Source organism: Ovis aries, chromosome 3 (genome assembly GCF_016772045.2).
Source record: "Ovis aries strain OAR_USU_Benz2616 breed Rambouillet chromosome 3, ARS-UI_Ramb_v3.0, whole genome shotgun sequence".
Taxonomy (NCBI): domain Eukaryota; kingdom Metazoa; phylum Chordata; class Mammalia; order Artiodactyla; family Bovidae; genus Ovis; species Ovis aries.
In genome coordinates this window covers 170,220,398-170,240,883 of record NC_056056.1, presented here as the reverse complement: position 1 = coordinate 170,240,883, position 20,486 = coordinate 170,220,398, and the positions used below count along the sequence as shown (strand labels likewise).

General features: G+C 40.2%; 1 protein-coding gene across 7 annotated transcripts in view; it reads right to left on the bottom strand.

Annotated features, from left to right (window-relative positions):
- Positions 1 to 20,486, bottom strand: part of ANO4 (anoctamin 4) — a 454,665-nt gene that overhangs the window by 344,922 nt on the left and 89,257 nt on the right. The gene's annotated exons all lie outside the window — the stretch shown is intronic.

The following is a 20,486-nucleotide window of genomic DNA, read 5'->3' as shown; positions in this document are numbered from 1 at the left end:
TCTGGGTGGGGGAGAAATGAACAGAAAACACATAGGATGTGAGGGACAGTGAAAATATTCTCTATGATATTATAATGATGGATACATATCGTTTATACATTTGTCCAAGCCCACAGAATGTACACCACCAACAGTAACCATAACATAAACTGGATTATGATGTGTCAATATAGGTTTAGCAATTGTAACAAATGTACCACTCTGGTTGGGGATACTGATAATGGAGGAGGCTATTCACCTGTGGGGTTTGGAGTATGAGAACTCTATTTTCTGCTGAACTTTGTTGTGAGCCTAGAACTGGCTCTTTTTAAAACATGTATACAGTACAAAAATGAATGGACAGTATAGCAGATACAAGTATAGAATCCAACATCTGAACAAAAAGGTTTCCTTTTGTCACTCATGGCTATGCAGTTTACATATCCTTTATTAAGGATATGTAGAAACAATACATAAATAGATATTACGGTAAACCAGTAATAGATCAAACCAGTCAATCCTAAAGGAAATCAACCCTGAATATTCATCGGAAGGACTGATGCTGAAGCGCCAATACTTTGGCCACCGGCTGTGAAGAACTGACTCATTTGAAAAGACCCTGATGCTGGCAAAGATTGAGGGCAGGACGAGAAGGGGGCTACAGAGGTTAATATGGTTGGATGGCTCACCAAATCAGTGGACATGCGTTTGAGCAATCTCTGGGAGCTGGTGAAGGACAGGGAAGCCTGGTGTGCTGCAGTCCATAGGCTCGCAAAGAGTCAGACACAATTTGGTGACTGAAAGACAACAGTAAAACCCACATTTCATGTATAATTTGCTACTAAGTTAGTTATTCAATAAACTGATTTTAGCTTCATTATAATATTGCTTTGATTCTTCTCAATTATTTTCAAAATCTCAGATCATATCCAAACTGAGACCACCTAACCAGGCTATGCTGAGTCAAGAATTATCCATGATTCCATCTGTTGGAAACCAAGTAATTTAGATACCACAATTACAGCTGCAATGTAAATGGGATTATCTGCCTATTTTAACCTTACCAAGTCAGCAAGTTTTATAAATATACCCCAGAGTCAGATAATCAAGTACTTTTTATCTTTTTAAAATATTTTGAAAGGTCTCTGTAACATATACATAAGTATTTAAATATCCAATCATGCCTCTTAATTAAACTGTTTTTTTCCCAGTTCTTATATAATAATGACCAAGACAAATTGACAAGTAATCATGTTTAATATCTCTGCCTTGAGAAAACTGTTCCTAAGTCATCCTCCTACCACACCACCCCCAATAAATATCTAACTTTTTTCTGTCTCCACAATTAGATATTCTAATCGCTATTAAAAAAATACAATTGACTTAACAACAGCTGGGTTTAGAGGGCTAAGAACTCTGGAATTATACCAAGAAAAGCTAACAAATCCTCAGTTCTAAGATGCTTACATTAAAAAGTCCAAAAAAGAAAAATGAGCAGTATTTTAATATGTGCCACCCGAAACTTGAAAATAAGTACATACACAACCTTACCATGTTCATAGAAGATTAAGGGTTGTGTGACAATAATAGTTTCATTTGCTAGATTCCAATTCATCCACTTTCGCCAATAGCCTTATTTGATTGACACCACCCTCTTCCTCTCCTTTTATATCCAATCCATCCCCGAGTCGTCATTGATTCTATCTCTACTTGTTTCTTAAAATCCACTCACTTCTAACTTTACTGCCACTCACCTGGTCTGACCTAGTCACTCGACTACTTCATTTCTGGTCAGAATTATCCCCATAGCCTCCTAACCCATATCCAATCCTTGCCTTCTCTAATAGTCAAACTCCTTTCCATCACAGAACTCTTATATATGCTACTCCCTCCATCTAAAACACTCTTACCTGCTCTGAACTGAAAAATCCTACTCATCTTTCAGATCTTCATGTAAATTCCATCCTGTCAAAGAGGTCTTCCCTGATTCCACAGATTAAATTATGCTTCCTCGGGTGTTCTCTCATGTCACTTGCTTCTTATTCACAGCAATGATCACAATTTATAATTATGTTTATTCATGTGTTTACATATTTCAATATAATGAACTCCAAGTTCTTTAAGGACAGAAGTTAGACTATCTTTATTCATTCTTGTATGGTCACTGGTTACAGTTTGCCTGGCACACAGTAGGTGCTAAGTATTTTTAAATTAATTAAAATTAATGAATTAATTAATTAAATTAATGAATGAAGAAAATACTATACCACTGGTTAGTGCTGCTGCTGCTAAATCGCTTCAGTTGAATCCAACTCTTTGCAACCCCATGGACTATGCAGCCTACCAGGCTCCTCTGTCCATGGGATTCTCCATGCAAGAATACTGGAGTGGGTTGCCATGCCCTTCTCCAGGGCATCTTCCTAACTCAGGGATCAAACCTGTGTCTCCCGCAGCTCCTGCGTTGTATTCTTTATTGCTGAACCACCAAGGAAGCCTCTGAATAGTGCTAAGACAGTTATATACTTTAAATGCTTTGGGAAGACAAAGAACATTGAATGAAGTTTTTAAATTAAACTGTCTTCTCTTCAAAATCTCAAACTTTTTTCTTAATACCCAGGATCCAATCTGCAAAATCTGTTTCTACATACAAGCTACACACATAGTTCAAAGCATTATTGTTTACTGCAGTATTAACACCAAAACTTTTTCAGTTGTTTATACTAATTTAATGTAAATGTACAAAATAATTTAATGTAAATGTACAAAAAACTTTTGCTGGCTGGCATAAATACATAACACACTCATAATGTTATCTGCTAAAATATCTTGCAACAATGCCTAAAATATTATTTTAAAGTTAATAAATCTGAATTGTATTCTAGATAAAATCAGAATTAGTTATATCATTTTATTTTTTCTTTCAAAATATATGTAAACAGGCTTATAAAAATTGACAAATTTGATCTAAATAAGTAAATGCAGTATAGTAAGTGAAGTCCCATGGATTTTGTTAAATATTGAAAATTGTATGTTAAATGCTTGTGGTACCTGCTAATGACCATTTCAGATTCCTAGCTATGTAATGGATACTAACTGTCACTACAGAATTGGCTTTCATCAACCAATGCCAAGTATCAAAATGTCAATATTTAAAATGCAAGATCCAGGATTTGTCAAAGCCAATGATTGTATTATTACAACAAATACTAGTCATAACTCTGAAAGTTCATAAGATCTAAATAACTTGCTGAGGATTATGGAGAGATTTAAATCCAGGTTTGTTAGATTCCAAAGCTCTATATAATAATGCTTCCCAGATGGCCAGACTGCAAATGGGTCGTTTTTGTATGATCTGTTTAGACTACATTCGTACATACCTAGAATATTTAGGGAACTGATCACCACTTATATCCATTCATACTCTCTCGCACTCTCTCTCTCTGCCATCACCTCCCCCAAAGCCTCTAAGGCAGTTCTCTTTTGAGGGGACTCACTTTTTAAAGTTATCCCAGAGCATCCTCTGGATATATGAAAAAAATCCCACAGTCCTTGGTCCACCAACATGCAGTTATCTCCTTACAGCTCTCTCTTGCTCTTTGCTCTCACTGAAAGCAGCCTTCCACCTATTCAGGTTTTAGATGTCTATGAGATTCCACAACCTCGTGCCCCCCAAATTCCAGCCAAGGAGCACATGTGAAGATCACTTAGGATTCCTCTCACTTAGTTTGGAGGGACAGATGCGTACCATCCCCCATCCCATTCTCCCACCCCACCAATATGTTCACCATGGCCCCAACTTAAATCTCATTCTTAGAATGAAGCAGACAATTCTGGAGTGAGTCTCTGCATGGGTAATTGCCATGGGAGAACATCTTATACTATTCTTAGCCTTTGGGATCACATGCAAAACTAAGATAGAGCCCCACTTTAATCTCTTATTGTATTTCTGTTGATAAAAATATAGGGCAAGGGGAAAAAATCAGTTAAAAAAAATAAAAACAGATGCTAGCATTCACATTTTGATAAAAGATAAAATTCTGGTCCTGTCCCTCCTGCTTTCCTTTCCTTCATCCTTAACTTACTGTTCTTAGGCATTTTCTCATATGAACTTACAGTCCCTTTCAAATTAGAAGAAAAATAAAGCAGGAATATTAATGTAAATGAACAATGGGTGATGAAATATTCTAAAACTGGTTATGGTAATGATCACTGACTCCATGGACGTGAGTCTGAGTGAACTCCGGGAGTTGGTGATGGACAGGGAGGCCTGGCGTGCTGTGATTCATGGGGTCACAAAGAGTCAGACACAACTGAGCAACTGAACTGAACTGAACTGATGGTAATGATCTCACAAGCTGGTAAACATATTAAAAATTTTTACTGAATTCTATGTTTGAAATGTCTGAGTTACATACAATACACCTCAATAAATATGTATGTGAAGCATGCTGAAAAATGCAATGTAGCATTAAGAGGCTAACACTGCAAACAGACTTAAGGAGGAAACAAACGCTTTGCCTTTGCTTTTAAGGATGTGGGGTGGTAGATGGACTGAAGAGTCTGTCATACAGAATGAAGTCAGAAAGAAAAACAAATACCGTATATTAATGCATATATGTGGAATCTAGAAAAATGGTACTGATGAACGTATTTGCAGGGCAGGAATAGAGATGCAGAGAACAGATGTATGGACCCGAGGCTGGGGGGTAGGGGGACAGGCTGAATTGGGAGATTGAGATTGACATGTACGCAAGATAGCTAGCTAGTGGGAACCTGGTGTATGGCACAGGGAGCTCAGCTCACTGTTCTGTGGTGACCAGACGGGTGGAAGGGAGATCCAGGAGGGAGGGGATAGATGTATAGCTGATTCACTTCATTGTACAGAAGAAACTAACACAACATTGTAAAATAACTATACCAATAAATAACTGTAAAGCAATAATTTTTTTAAAAGATCCTAGGCTGAAAGTGTTTTAGCCTAACAGAGAATCCACGTGAGTAAGAACACATGTGCATGAGCAAGTATCAGAGACATAAACAACTCAACCTGTTCAAGGCTGGAAGGAGTCCACAGGACCTCAAAATAGAAATACGGTCTTCATGTTCCGACATAAAGAAGTTCCTGGAAATCTTCAGGTGTCTTAAAGGACATCAACACAGTCATTTCCTTAATACAAACCATGACTACTTCAGAACTATCTCAAAACAATCACATAGAAATGAAAACCATACTGAGTTCATGCAGCACAGTAGGTATTATGGATTGACGGAAAGAACTGTGCACACCAGCAGCAACTCCTCCTCCTCCTCCATCACAGCCACACAAACAACTCCAATGCCATCGACATCACCATCAACCCCACTGCCACCAGCAACACACACACACACACACACCCCTGCTACAAATTCCTAATTTACTTAGCCAAGAATAGAGAATTTAACAGAAAAGAGCAGTTGCACAAAATACAGAGGGGATGCAGCATCTCTGCACAGATTTCCCTTCTTTCTTGGTTCCCTGTGGAGCTTGGTGGCCCTGCCAGTGACCCTCCTCCTCCATGTGGCCAAGGTACTGCCAGAACAGAGAGAGAAACCTAGGTCTCCCCACGATTCTCTCCTCTCCTTCCCAGGCTTACTTCATTACTCTCAAACTGATGCTAACAGCACCGCTTTGCCTTTTGAAGCGGCACTAAAAACATTTGGTTCTGGAACTCAGCGGGGCATGAGCAAGATCGTATTTCCCAGGTAGGGAGATGGTGGAGAGTTGCGGAAGCAGAATCAACATCCAACATCCCAAGCAGTAGCTCCTCCCCTGGCCTTGCAGTCCCTTCAAAAAGCCCTGCCGTGCCTGGTCACATCAAACTCAACTCATTTGAAAACAGACTTGAGACACTTTAAGAAATACAGGTATTCAAACTAGCTTTTAAAATACACATCTTTTAAATTAAAAATTCAAACAAGATAAAGACATGAAAAAATGAAACAAGCTTAGTTTCAAGGAAAAAGAAAAATTTAAACTCAAATTCAGCAAAACATTAAATATTTGCATATTTGCATATTTTCAAAGGTCTATACTATAACTGAATCTATACACCTGTAACTAATATATTGTTAATTATACTTCAACTAAGAATTAAAAATAGATCCTATACTAACATTCATTATTTATTCTTTACTAAATATCTTGCTAGTTGAGAAAACAGATAAAATACTGAACTTAACCTATGAAAACTATATAAAATTCAGGCTGACTCACTGGATAAATATTTACTGTATGCCTAGGATATGTCAATTGTGTCCTAGTTACCATGTATTGGTCTAGGCACTGGGAACACCAGTGAGCAATATACACCAAATCCTTACTGTCTAGTCAACAGAAACAGGTAATATGAAGACAAATGAATAAACCAGAGAGTATGTTAGAAGATGGCAGGTACTTTGGAGAAAAATTAAGCTGCAAGGGAGACAGAATATCAAGAAGTGGAAAGTACAAACAGAATGGTTGAGGAAGACCTCTCTGAGAGCCTGGGCAGGGATTTGGAGGAAAGAAGATAGATAAAGAAGAGTGTTATAGGCATCGGGAGTAAAGTGTGCAAAGATCTGGGGCTCGAAAGTGATGACGTGCTGAAGGAGCAGCAAGGAGGCCGCTACAGCTGCAACAGAGTGAACTAGTCAAGCATATTTCCCCTGAAGTACAGCACAAGGTGAGGTGAGGAAATTATTTAGGTCCATGAAAAGTCAATAAAATGTTAAGTTAGGACTGACATGACACGACTTCTGTTTTAACTGGATGACTCCAGACTTCTGTGCTGAGAACACAGTGAAGAAGTCAAGGTCAAATAAGAGAGGCTGCTGCGATGATCCAGTCAAGAGACAACAGTGGCTTTGACCAGGGTAGTGGTGAGGTACACAGTGACAAGTGTCATACTCTGAAATGTTCTGAATCTACATTCTTTGCCTAAAGAAGAGACTACCTTTTTATCGTTGAGGTTTTTGCTTTGGGTTAAACAAGTATCAGGCTAAAATTATCTCGGTCATACTACATGGAGTAGATTTTGGATTTTCAAACACTTTCACTCATGTATGTCCTGAGATTAAAAACAAAAACCTCTGCATCCCCTCCTGAAGTCTCAAGTCCCCTCATGAAGTTTTAAGTTGACATCATCATAAATTTACATAGGATTACAAAGAACATAATTTCTGGTAATGTCAACAGCAAACTTTTAAAACATAACTTCTATTAGCTTTACCACAAGGGGCCCAGACTTCTGGTTAAACAGTATGGGTTGTCTGTGAGGGTGTTTTTGGGTGAAATTAACGTCTGAATGAGTAAAGAAAGCAGTTCATCTTCCTCCCTTCTCTCACCCTACTCTACCATGTGAGGATCTCATCCAATCCATTGAAGAGCTGAATAGAACAAAAAAGCTAAGTAAGAGTAAACTCCTTCCTAATAGCCTTGGATTGGGATGTTGGTCTTTTCGGACCATTGGATTTGAACTGGAACACTGGCTCCTGAGTCTTGAGCATCCCAGCTTTGGGACAGAACTTAGCCCATTGGTTCTCCGGCATGCCAACTGTAGATCCTGGGGCTTCTCAGCCTCCAAATCCCAAGAGCTAATTCCTTATAATCTCCTAATATCTCCTTCCTAGCCCCTACAAACACCTCTCCCATTTGTGGATGTGCGTATATGTATGCATGTATGTTATTAGTCTGTTTCTCTAGAGAACCTTCGCTAATATAAACAACATCATCCATTTAAAATATAACCAAGTTCAAGCTCCTATCAACTAAAAATTTTATATAGTTTTTTTCCCGTTAATTCTTTTATTCAGTCTACTTCCCCACACAACTTTATCCCAGTGTAGGAGCATTTGTTATACGTTGGGAAGTCTTTTTATAGCCCATTCTACCATACTTCTTTGCAAGAAAATGTTTCAGACTGCTGCTTTGTCTGGTGCCCAGGTGGATTCTTGACCCCTGCACAATACACTGAAATTTGGGACATATAAGGAGATGACTTCCTGGCTAAAATGGGCAAAGAGTAACAGTAAAAGGAGAAGTGAGAAATAAAGAGTTCAGACACTGGGAACTGATACCCTCAAAACATTCCATGTTTTAAGTGTTCTTTACACCCCAGGGATACCTGTTTTAAACCTTTTTTTTTTTTTTTTCAAATAAAGAGAAGCTTTAATGTCATTTACATAAATAGGGATTAAGAACAGAAGGGGAAAGTGAGACCAGGTCCTTGTAAAAACATTTGTGAAGAATCGACAGAGAGACTTCTCACGGCATACAATTTTGCTCCACACGCACCTCTGGTCCTTAGTCATCAATATACTCAAATGGTTATGGAGGTTCTGGCTCTTGTTCTTCCTCCTCAATTTTTGGGCCATGAGTTGCCACGGGTTCCACCAGCTCTTCAATGTCTTCACTGGTATCCTTCAGGATGATGATGCCTCCAATGCACAGTGGTTTGAAAGGCTGGTATCTACAGGTCTCCAGCATGCTTAGGACCTTAAGCTGGGCAGTCATAACTCAGGCTGGGTTATCCAATAACTGGAAGTTTGGCTCAGGTTCTTTTTTCTTCTCTTTTTCTCCCTTTTTCTCTGCCTCATCCACTTCCATTTTCTCCTCTTCCCTTTTTTCCTTTCCTTTGTCCTTTTTAGCCTTGGCTGTTATAGATAACACAGCAGTGGAAACCTTTTCCTTTTCTTTTTCTTTTGGTACTTCCAGCAGTGCAGGATACACAAATGCTGATGGTTTACAGTTTGACTTATATTGAACTTTTGGCATCTTTAAGTCTTTGTTCAGGCCAATGACACAGGTAGGGGTATAAGCCAATGACAGGAAGTGTGAAAGAGGAAACCAGAACCAGAACTGGGTAAAGACAAGGACGCCAACCACAGAAGGCATATGGATGTGTCCAGTTCTGGACTGCAAGGAGATCGTGACATTATGTCCACCTGCATCCAGTATGCCCTGGGCCAGAATAGTGCCAAACTGGGCCATAACATCATCATGCTTATCATTGATGACTCTGGAATACAGCTGTCTGAACTGATTCACCTTTGGACAAGTGATTTCAGTCTGCTGGATCATGATGAGAGCCGAAGCTATGAGAGCTCCTTGCCTCACATAGTTCACAGGGTCATTTGTCATTGGTTCGAGCAAATTAATTGCTTCCTTGTTTCCTGTACCAGCACAGCAGATGCCCAGGGCCGTGGCAGTTCCATAATGCACGTGAGGATTGCAACTCTCTGACAACAATGAAACAACGCTAGGGCACTGTTCAGGGGTCCTGAAGAGAACGAACACAAGTGATTCTACTGCCGCCCTCCTGACGTCATCATTAACATCGCTCACAGCAACATGTAGCAGGCATCGAACAGCTTCTGTTGTTACCTGAGCCACAATAAGCCATGGCTACAGTATACATTCCAGATCAAAGAATTGGATCCTTATCACGACAGAGAGATTCAAAGAGAGCATCAGCCTCTTCCATTCTCCCATACGTCACTAACACAATGTCAACTGCAAAACCACAGAGAATCTTCTCATGTTGAGTTTCCTGTGCATAGCTGACCATGTCCTCAATAGCCTGGGCATTTTTAGAGCCCAACATAAGCAAACCTAGGGCCAGGCCAGCTGCTTCCCCTGTCACAGCATCATCCTGATAGAGGTTCAGTTCAGTTCAGTCGCTCAGTCGTGTCCAACTCTTTGCGACCCCATGAATCACAGCACGCCAGGCCTCCCTGTCCGTCACCAACTCCCGGAGTTCACTCAGACTCACGTCCATTGAGTCAGTGATGCCATCCAGCCATCTCATCCTCTGTCGTCCCCTTCTTCTCCTGCCCCCAATCCCTCCCAGAATCAGAGTCTTTTCCAATGAGTCAACTCTTCACATGAGGTGGCCAAAGTACTGGAGTTTCAGCTTTAGCATCATTCCTTCCAAAGAAATCCCAGGGTTGATCTCCTTCAGAATGGACTGGTTGGATCTCTTTGCAGTCCAAGGGACTCTCAAGAGTCTTCTCCAACACCACACTTCAAAACCATCAATTCTTCGGTGCTCAGCCTTCTTCACAGTCCAACTCTCACATCCATACATGACTACTGGGAAAACCATAGCCTTGATTAGATGGACCTTAGTTGGCAAAGTAATGTCTCTGCTTTTGAATATGCTATCTAGGTTGGTCATAACTTTTCTTCCAAGGAGTAAGCGTCTTTTAATTTCATGGCTGCAATCTGTTTTTAGCAAATCATACACATCCTGGCGTGCGGTCCCCATGGCAGCCAAACTGTCAGTCCTCTGGAGTGGACTACCCATTTGTCTGATCATTGTAGAATTTTCTGTGTATAATCCTAGCTGAGCTGCTGGGTGTCCCCTCTGCTGCCATTAGAAATTGGTGGGGGGATGGGGGGGGGGCCTCGGGCAAATGTGTCTGTTAGCAACTCAGCTCACTCTGAAGGATGCTAACCCCACCTTTAATTTGACACATGCTAGGGCACCAAGTCTCTCCTTAATTGTCCACACAGAATGGCTACACTCTAGGCCTTATCAGGAAGTACTGCCTCATGTTCCAAGGCAATGAATAGTCTCAAAACTTCAGTTGAGGAAAACAATCACAGGGAAGCCTCCTGGAAGGACAAGGAATTCATCTGGCTCTCCTATCAGTGGGCCAAATCAGATCCGCAGAGAACAGGGTACCACAACAGAACCTTGCCATCGCTCTTACAAAAGTTTGCTTTGAAGTGATGCTATTAACCCAAAAATGTTTTAGGAGAATCAGCCTTACAAAACTTGATTTTCAAAACAAAACACAGTGTACTCTTTATGGAGACTCCTGGGAGAAATTCTCGTCTGATGTTGGTGCCAAGAGTAGTTATAATCATTCTGAGAAACTGGTTTCTCTGTACTCCTCCAAGTGTTTCCTCTTCCCGCTGGCTCACAGAAAACTTACAGCAAAGTTTTGGCCCCCGAAGCTTATGTTTAGGTCATTCTGACACACGATTTAATTCTATTCCTGGTCCCATTTTGTATTCTTAGCAGCCAAAATTCCTTCTGGCCTGAGGAGTATACATACAGGTACCTATATGTTTGATTGAAGACTGGAGGAGAAGGGAGCGACAGAGGATGAGATGGTTGGATGGCATTATCGATTCAATGGACATGAGTTTGAGCGAACTCCTAGATGGCGAAGGAAGGGAAGCCTGGTGTGCTGCAGTCCATGGGGTCGCAAAGAGTCAGAGAGGACTTAGCAACTGAACAATGACCTAAATATGTGTACACAGGCTGGAGTTTTGTCCTATAATCTCATGCTCCTTCGATATCCTTTTAGATCTACAGAGCTACTTCCTTTAAAATATTGCCTATTTTTTCAATGCTTGGAATCATGAATATGCTATAGACTGTCACATAAACCAAGGTACCAAGAATATAAGGTACAATCATTTGGGCCTCCAAAAATAAATACAAAACTAAACAGGATACAAAAGTATTTAAACAACAAAACAGTAACAAAAATCAAAATCTAATTTTAGGTTTTGATTAACAATTGTTTGAGCTCCTACGTTGTGCCAGACACTAAGCTAGATGTAAGGAATTAAGAAGAAAATAAGAAGGTTCATAATTCAAAAGGACTACTGTGGTTTGTGCAGGAGAGGAATTATAAATGTGTCTTCACATATATACATACATATACCCACACATGTTATATCAGTAACACTGACGTAAGTCTATATAAGGCTATAAAAACAAGGGAATGTTAATGCCATCTCATGCTCAGTTACGTATAAAGGATTCACATTGACTGTCTTTGTTGAAGGGACTCCTTATCCATTACTTTGACTACTATAACAATTGAAAAGTTCTTTAATTTCATGACTTATGATGACAAGGGCAGATTAATTCAAGAAAGAATGAACCCACCCAACTCAATGAGGACTGTGCATGGTTTACTGTACAGTTAACTGGAGAATATCAGTCAAATGAAATGCCTTGTTCAGTAGAGACCAAGTCTCTACTCCTGTCCAATTTTAATTTCTACTCCTATTGTGTAAATATACCCACAGTCCATGATAACTGGAGCAGTCTGGGACATGGTTTGCATTCTCAGTTTTGCAGAGGAAATTTACATTCTTATAAGCAGGCTAAAATCCTCCAAAAGGCAGTGTCTGACAAGAGATTGGGATCCATAAATTTTTTTTCATAATTGTATTTTCAGTTTTATGACATAACACCATGTGATTTACAGAAATATACTATTTAGAATGAATAACTCTGCAAAGATAATTCTCAAAGACAAGGGAACTAGCCTTAACTCTGAAACATATTATAACCTTTAGCTAATGGAGAATACCAAGGTTTTAGAAACAACTCTCTTTAGCTAAAAGCACTTGAATTAAATGTTACACAATTTATTATGTTCAGCCACGTTTCATTCATTTCTCCGCACACTCCCAAGGTTCACGATCTGTGGGTCCTTTTCTGTGCCCCCAATTTGTCCCTCTCCCATGTCAATCCAGTCTGGCAATTTCTCATTATCAGGGCCCTGATTATTCTTTGCTAAAAATTCTCAGGCTGTGAAATTGCTTAAAGTTAAATTTTAGTGTAGACTCTTTATCAATTTTATTGCTCAGGAAAGTAGACACCATTCATATACTTTCAATTAACCCTATTTAACACAGCCTTAGACACAGCAAGGCAATTCTGGGAATTCACTACTGAATCATTTCACACATTCCAGTGTGGTTTGCAAGTATACAGATGTACAATAGTTCACCTTGCGAGAGGTCATGGTGGCCCACTCAGCAATCAGTTGCACTGACTGCTCGTGCTAAAGTAGCCCTTGCCAGCTAGTCTTTCCTTATTTCCCTTTAAAACAGTCTGTGCTTGCATCTTGCAGCTCCAGTGTGGAGACAGACCCACCTCTCACCACCTCAAAGGCTACTCCTCGGCCCATCGACACCTCTCTTCTGGACTTCTCCACCAGTCCCCTCACTGATCTATTTCCACCCTGACTCCCAACTGTGTTCTCCATGCAGCAGCAAGTGAGATCCTTTCAAGGCTGCCACTGTTCTACTCAAAACACTGCCCGGCTTCCCATCTCAGTCTAACATCTACCATGACCTCTGGCTCCCAGCCTCCTTCTCCTGTCCCACTGCTCCAGGCCTCGTGTTTTCCTCCCTATTCTTTGTTCATGCCGCGCACAGTCCCTACTCAGGGCCAGTCCATTGGCTGTGTCCTCTGCTTGGATACCCTTTTCTCATATATCCCCTGTCTCGCTCCTTTCACTCCGCTCAGCCATCACGTTGCTGACAGGACCGTCCTGACCAGCATACTCCACACCACTCTCCCTTCCTTCATTCTGCTTCATTGCACTTACCACCTCCTGCCACATTTTATTGATCAGCTTCTTTGCAGGTCTCCTGTGTAGCCTCTTTGGAAGCAGGGAGCATATCTACATTAAATACTGCTATATCCCTGAAGCCAAGAACAGAGCCTGGCCCACATGCAATCATAATGAGTAACTGTTGAATGAATCTCACATAAGGTTCCTCTGTCATTCCTCATGCCACTGACCCAGTTTAAACTTGTCTTACTGGGCCCACTGTTACAATCTCCGTACTAGTAGTCATTGTATGCACAGGCCCTTCCTCCCCTCTTGACTCCTACTAGAGTGACGGGAATCTGCAATCTGACCTTGACTCTTTCCTGCTCAAAGTTTTCTCCAATACCTATAGAATATAGCAAAATCTCCTTAGCATGTTATATTAAGCCCTTTGAGATCTGGCACCCACCTACTTGCCAAGACTCATCTCCTACTCTGGCCCCACAGGCTCAATTACTTGCAGATCAAGTTATGCCATACTGTCTTCACACTGGCCCACTTCTCTGCCTGGAGCAGCCCCCTCAGCATTGACCACCTGGAAGCAGCTCATCTAAGTGGTCTCAGTTCAGATGAGAATCCTCAGGGAAGCCTTCTCTGATTGGCCCAAGACAGCCCTAAACCCTCCCCTCTATGCTCCAACTCTACCATGCATAGGTTTTCAAGCAAGCACACTGCCGCAGTATCATTATTTGTTTTCAGGTCAGTCTCCCAGTGAACATTGAAAACTCCCTAATGAACAACGTCTTGTTAATATTTATATTCCTAAATGCTTGGCCTACAGTAAGTGCTCATTAAATGTCTCCTGAGTTAGTTAATAGATAAATAAGTTAATGTAAGAATGTAAAAATGACACTGTGTGAAAGGATCAGAGTAACTGGTCCTCTGAATTTGGGAGTATGAAAAACAAATTCAATTGCAAATTTAAAACAAATACGTTTTCATGGTTAAACCAACAATTCAAAATATGAGGTTTGAAAAAAGGAACAAAAAAATCAATTACATCTATATGGAGTTTTAAATATTTTTCCCCAGGGAATTTATTCAGTCTACAGTGCTCAATGAACACTCCCATTCCTTTCTCATCTCTCAATACTCTGGAAATACGTGAAGATTAGTAAGGACTTATCAGACCATATTAAATAATTTATTCAAAGAAAAGATACTATTGATACATGTGAAGAATGTTAAAACACTACTGAGCTTCACAAAAGAAGATTTTAATAAATGGGAACCTATAGCCTATTTGAGGACAGAATTAATTCAATTTCGTACAATACTTTCCTTAATCTATAAACTTAACTCAACCCACCCTCTAAAACATGATTTTTAAAGAACCAAACTATTTTCAAAGTTCATATAGAAAAAAGAATGTAAGAAGATATAAGAAAATCCTGGAACAAAAAAAATAATAATAAAAGAAGACTAGCCATCCCAGATATTAAACCATAGAAAACTAAAAGAAATTAACACAGTGCAGTTATCCAACAAACTGACAGTCAACAAAACAGAGCAAACTCTCCAAAAATAGCTCTAACTGCAGAAGGGATTAAATATAGGATGCTACCCTTTCCTTCCACTTTCACCCTGGTCAAAGTAAAAATCATCTCTCTCAAGAGTTATCATAGTACAAGCAAGGGAAAGACACATCATCCAAGAAATGTTTGGAGAGAATTGGGTAGTTATTGAAGAAAAATAAGTTCAGATTTCTATTTCATTGCTACAGCAAAATAAGTTTGAACCAAAGAAATACATGAAAATAAAATCTTCATAGAAGTCCAACAAGACATTTTTGAAGAATCAATTTTACGATCCCAGAGTGGATTAGGCTTTTTTGATTATCATACAAAATCCAGAAAGAAAGAAACATATGACAACTTTAACTATATAAAAACAAAGCTTTTATGCCCAAAATGTCATAGACAGTATCAAAAGATAAATGGCAGAACAGCAGGAACCATTTAGGGGAAAATCATATCAGAAAATGTTAATTTCTTTTATAAAGAGCTCCTAAAAATTAAGGTCAAAACTCAAATCTTAAAAGTAAGCTTGCAAAGGGCACAGAAGAGAAAGATACGAAGAAGTCACATGAAAAGATACTCAAACTATGAGATGCTACTTTTCCCCAGCAGATTAAAGTCAACAACAATTTGCTAAGAGCTAATAAAATTTTCAATTCAGAAGTTCTGTGACCCAGCATTCCACTATTAGAAATATTTCTTACATACTTCCTGGCATATAACTACTCTTCTCTAACCACCCTGCCCCCATCTCCACTAGTCCCCTTTCCTTGGTTTTTCTCTCCAGGAATCTGCAAGTCACAGTGCAGCAGTAGTTTGTCTAGACCATATTCCATCTGAAAAGCGATCATTCCTAAACCCTCTAGAATATCAAGAGTCAAAGGAATGTAATCATATTTGCTTCCATCCTGTGCTTTTCTCTTCAATCTCATCATTTTCTTTTCGTGACAGAAAGTTGCTTCCTGTGTCTAGTAGATCTTCCTCCCATTGACCCCTTTGGCCAAGTGGTCCTTTGGCTCTCCTGTTCACATGTCTCTTTGATTCATTTATGATCCAAGTGAATTTTAAATCACAATAAGCCTCTCAGAGACTGAGAATAAAACCTGTGAGATCCATTCAAAAAGCTTCGATGTGAAATCATTCATCACAAACGTGAAGAAGAAAGCACAATCTGAATTATTAAAGAAGAGTTCTGCTAGGCCAGTAAATTTTTATGTGAGAATTTCTCCAAATTCCTAACAGCAGAGAGGCAATGATAATAATGAGCTAACAACTGTTAGGCTGTGTGACTATCTTGCAGCCACTGTGCTCAGTGCTTTCCAAGTACTATCTCATTTAACTCAGCCACTCTATAAAACAGAGAATATTAGTTAACCCCCTTTTTATAATTGAAGACAATGATATACAAAGAGAGTAAGAAACTGAGACTTTCCCGGTGGTCCACTAGTTAAGACTCTGCGCTTCCACTGCAGGGGGTGCAGGTTCGATCCCTGGTCAGGGAACTAAGATCCTGCATGCAGCACAGCCAAAAACAAAGAAGATTTCTTGAACTGAATAAAAATGAAAATACAACATATCAACTTAGAAAGAGACTAAGTAACTTGCTCAAGATCCAAAGGCAAGTAACTAGCAGGGCCAGAATGGGAACCAGACTGCCCCAGAGCAGCTCTGCACCACCAGAAGATATTCTGCTTTAAATCCTAATTGTTTTAGAAGTAAGGTAGAAAGTATTGACTGGAAGCTTGCTTGGAATAGAATGGAACACTGATACTGAATTCAAGATCATACAGAAATAGAGTGGGAAATTTCAGAAATCCATAAATACTGCTTTTTGTTTCAAGTCATTATTTCCATTAACCAATTCACACAGATGTTCTACATTAGGCAGCACCTGTTTCTGGAAGCGTTGCTCATTGACACACATATGTCTCACAGGCTTTATCCTCCTTCCTGAACTGAAATTCCTTCCTAAATTTCCCATGTGTTCATTTCACTCCCATCTCCGTCTCCTAATGAGTTATGCTCACTGGTGATGGCCACCATTTCTCTGTCTCCCACAGTCCCCTAAGCTCACATTCCGCCTCCAAGAACAGCCTAATTCACTCCCCTCAGATTCTGGTGAGAGAGAGATCTCTTCCTATCCCATACTGTTCCTTTAAATTCTGACAATTTTACCCTTCAGAAACACACTCATATGAGCTTTGATGTCTACAGTACTTTTCCTTTAAGTCAGATCAGAAACTGAATTCCTGCTTTTAACTTTTGCTCACAGCACTCCAATGGTTTCAACAATTGCACTTATGTAGCAGGAAAAAAAAAATAATAACTCGTTTTGATTTATTTATGATAAACTCATCAGAAAGCAAATATAAAAACAAGAGGCTGAAAACAATAAATGAAGAAAATGATTCAAACATAACAAATAAGTTAAATAAATCAAAAGAAAGCCAAATGTGAACAAAATATTCATTTTTTTCCCCATAGTGCTTATCACCATCTGACATGCTTTGTATGGGCCAAAATAATCTGTTTCCTCCTCACCTCTTATCACAATATTTCCTCCATGAAGACAAGATGTTGACCATTTTGCCTGTTTCTTCAGTGCCCAGAACTGAGCCAGGAGCATAGTACTATAAACGTTCAGCGTGCATGTTAGTCACTCAGTCATGTCTGACTCTGCGACACCATGCCAGGCTGCTCTGTCCATGGAATTCTCTAGGCAACAATACTGGAGCAGGTTGCCATTCCCTTCTCCACGGGATCTTCCTGACCCAGGGATCAAACTTGATTCTCCCACATTGATGGCAGATTCTTTACCTTATGAGCCACTAGGGAAGCCCATAAACGTTCAGTAGTCCTCGTTAAATGAGTAAGTGAGTGAATGGAGCTCTTCTACCTCATCATCTCTCACTCCGTAAACAAGATTTGCTTTCATACTCTGGCCAAGATATTTAGAGATCCTCCTCAATCTTTTTTAGGTTACTTTCAAGATGGAGAGTCATCTGATCAGATCCAATTCTGAGATGTACAAAGCTTAACTACTCACCACTTCCTAAACATATGTTTCCTGACTCAAAAAAAAAAAAAAAAAAAAGGAGAGAAGTCACAGCAGAAATCATACTTCAGGGATGAACTAACACAAAATTTTCTAAGCTACTTTTTTACCTACATGAAACTAGTTCATGCATGCCTGTACCCACTGGTTCATAAGATGATTATCAGTTTAGTTACGTTGCCCAATCATGTCCAACTGTTTGCGACCATATGGACTACAGCACCCCAGGCTTTCCTGTCCATCACCAACTCCCAGAGCTTGCTCAAACTCACGTCCATTGAGTCAGTGATGCCATCCAACCATCTCATCCCCTTCTCCTCCCGCCTTCACTCTTTCCCAGCATCAGGGTAAGATGAATATATTCTTTGTAAATAGCACAAGGCTAATCGCCAAAGAAAAAAGCCATAAATTATTAGCAAAAAGCACCAAAGGGCCTACGGTGTTCTTTACACTCTGGACAGTGTGTTAACAGGCACGTCAGTGACCTCGGTCCTCAACTCTCTCTAGGTCTAAAACTGATTGATTTAGGTTAGATTTCCCAGCTTCACTTCCTTGTGATGACTTTGAATGTCAAACTATACCCTCAAGAGCAAAAGGGGTGGGTGAGAAACACATGTCTTATGCTAAGCAACTGCATTTCTCCCCTGCTGAATACAGACTTTTGACTTAATTAAATCCGAGGAGAGATTCCAAACAAATTTCTAACTGGCTTTTTCTAGACTCTATTATCTCCCAACTTACAGAAATTCATCAACTGCCACTCAGATCTTCTGATACCACTGCCATCTCCCCAACCCAAAAGTTCCTCATCCTCCTCTGCATTTTCCACCCCACTCCCTACAGGCCCATCCTACTCCCTTTACCTTCCAGCCAAAGCCACCTCATTGTTGACCCACCATCACATCTCTAAGTGGCTTCTTACTCAAGCCAGCCCCTCTGCCTAAAATGACCTTTCTACTTCTGTCGTGTCTGAAGTCTACAGCCTACTAGACTCTGTCTGCCTTGTAACCGGGTCACAGAATAAGTTTTCACTAGTTTGTGGCTTTTTGGAGGACAGGAATTACACTGCTTTTTTTTTCTTTTTTTTTTTAAATCTTTCATTCCTGGGGACCTGACACAAGGCTCTGCTTAGAGAATACACTTAATAAATTCTTACTGTTTATTGAAACTCACTGGGAGGCAGAAACGTTTTCTGGGATTTCACGTAGAATTTCTAATGGATTACACAGGATGGCTGCCAGTCTCTTTATCCTTCTCAGTACAATTCATACAGTCACATTATTTTGAAAAATCAAGTTTTCCACACAGAGCAGCCATTGCCGGTACCAGCACCCTAGGTTTTCTATGGTGATTCTCGATCTATTTGCTCAAGAATTATTGTTATTGCTTAGTCTCTGACTCAAGAATTACTGGATATCTGCTATTCAGCAGTCACTCTGCTGGGCCTTGGGATATAGAGATGAAAATATGGTCCCTGCCCTCAAGGAACAAACTGTCTACTTGGGAGAGAGGCAAATAGACAAGGAATTATAATAATAGTTTATAAAGTCCTATGAGGTCTATATCAAGTCCTACGAGGTATGTAAGAGGACAGACAGGGTCTACCTAGCTCAGCTTTGGGCACAAGGCTCAGTAAAAGTGGTAAGTGTCAAATTTCCATGGGAGATGTTGTCTGAGATTGTCTTGAAAGTTAGTCTCAGGAGAAATAGCATGTGCAAAGGCACAGAGGCAAGTGAGAGCTCCTTACTTCTGAGCACTGCAAGTTCAGTTCAGTTCAGTTCAGTCGCTCAGTTGTGTCCGACTTTGCAACCCCATGAATCGCAGCACGCCAGGCCTCCCTGTTCATCACCATCTCCCGGAGTTCACTCAGACTCACGTCCATCGAGTCCGTGATGCCATCCAGCCATCTCATCCTCTGTTGTCCCCTTCTCCTCCTGCCCTCAATCCCTCCCAGCATCAGAGTCTTTTCCAATGAGTCAACTCTTCACATGAGGTGGCCAAAGTACTGGAGTTTCAGTTTTAGCATCATTCCTTCCAAAGAAATCCCAGGGTAGACCTCCTTCAGAATGGACTGGTTGGATCTCCCTGCAGTCCAAGGGACTCGCAAGAGTCTTCTCCAACACCACAGTTCAAAATCATCAATTCTTCAGCGCTCAGCCTTCTTCACAGTCCAACTTTCACATCCATACATGACCACAGGAAAAACCATAACCTTGACTAGACAGACCTTAGTTGGCAAAGTAATGTCTCTGCTTTTCAATATGCTATCTAGGTTGGTCATAACTTTTCTTCCAAGGAGTAAGCATCTGCAAATGTTTTGGTATTTCTGGAATGTTCTAGGGAAGTTGCAGAACAAGAAGCAATGGCTGTACATTATAACAAGCCTGGTATACAAGGCTAAGGAGTTTGGTCTTTAACCTACAGCTAGTTCCATGGATGCTGTGCTATCCACACGATGAATTTACAGTTCCAGGAATCAGGCTAGTTTTGCCAAAAAATGAAACAGTCATCTTGGTGAATCCCAACAACAGCTCAAACAAGTTCAGCTA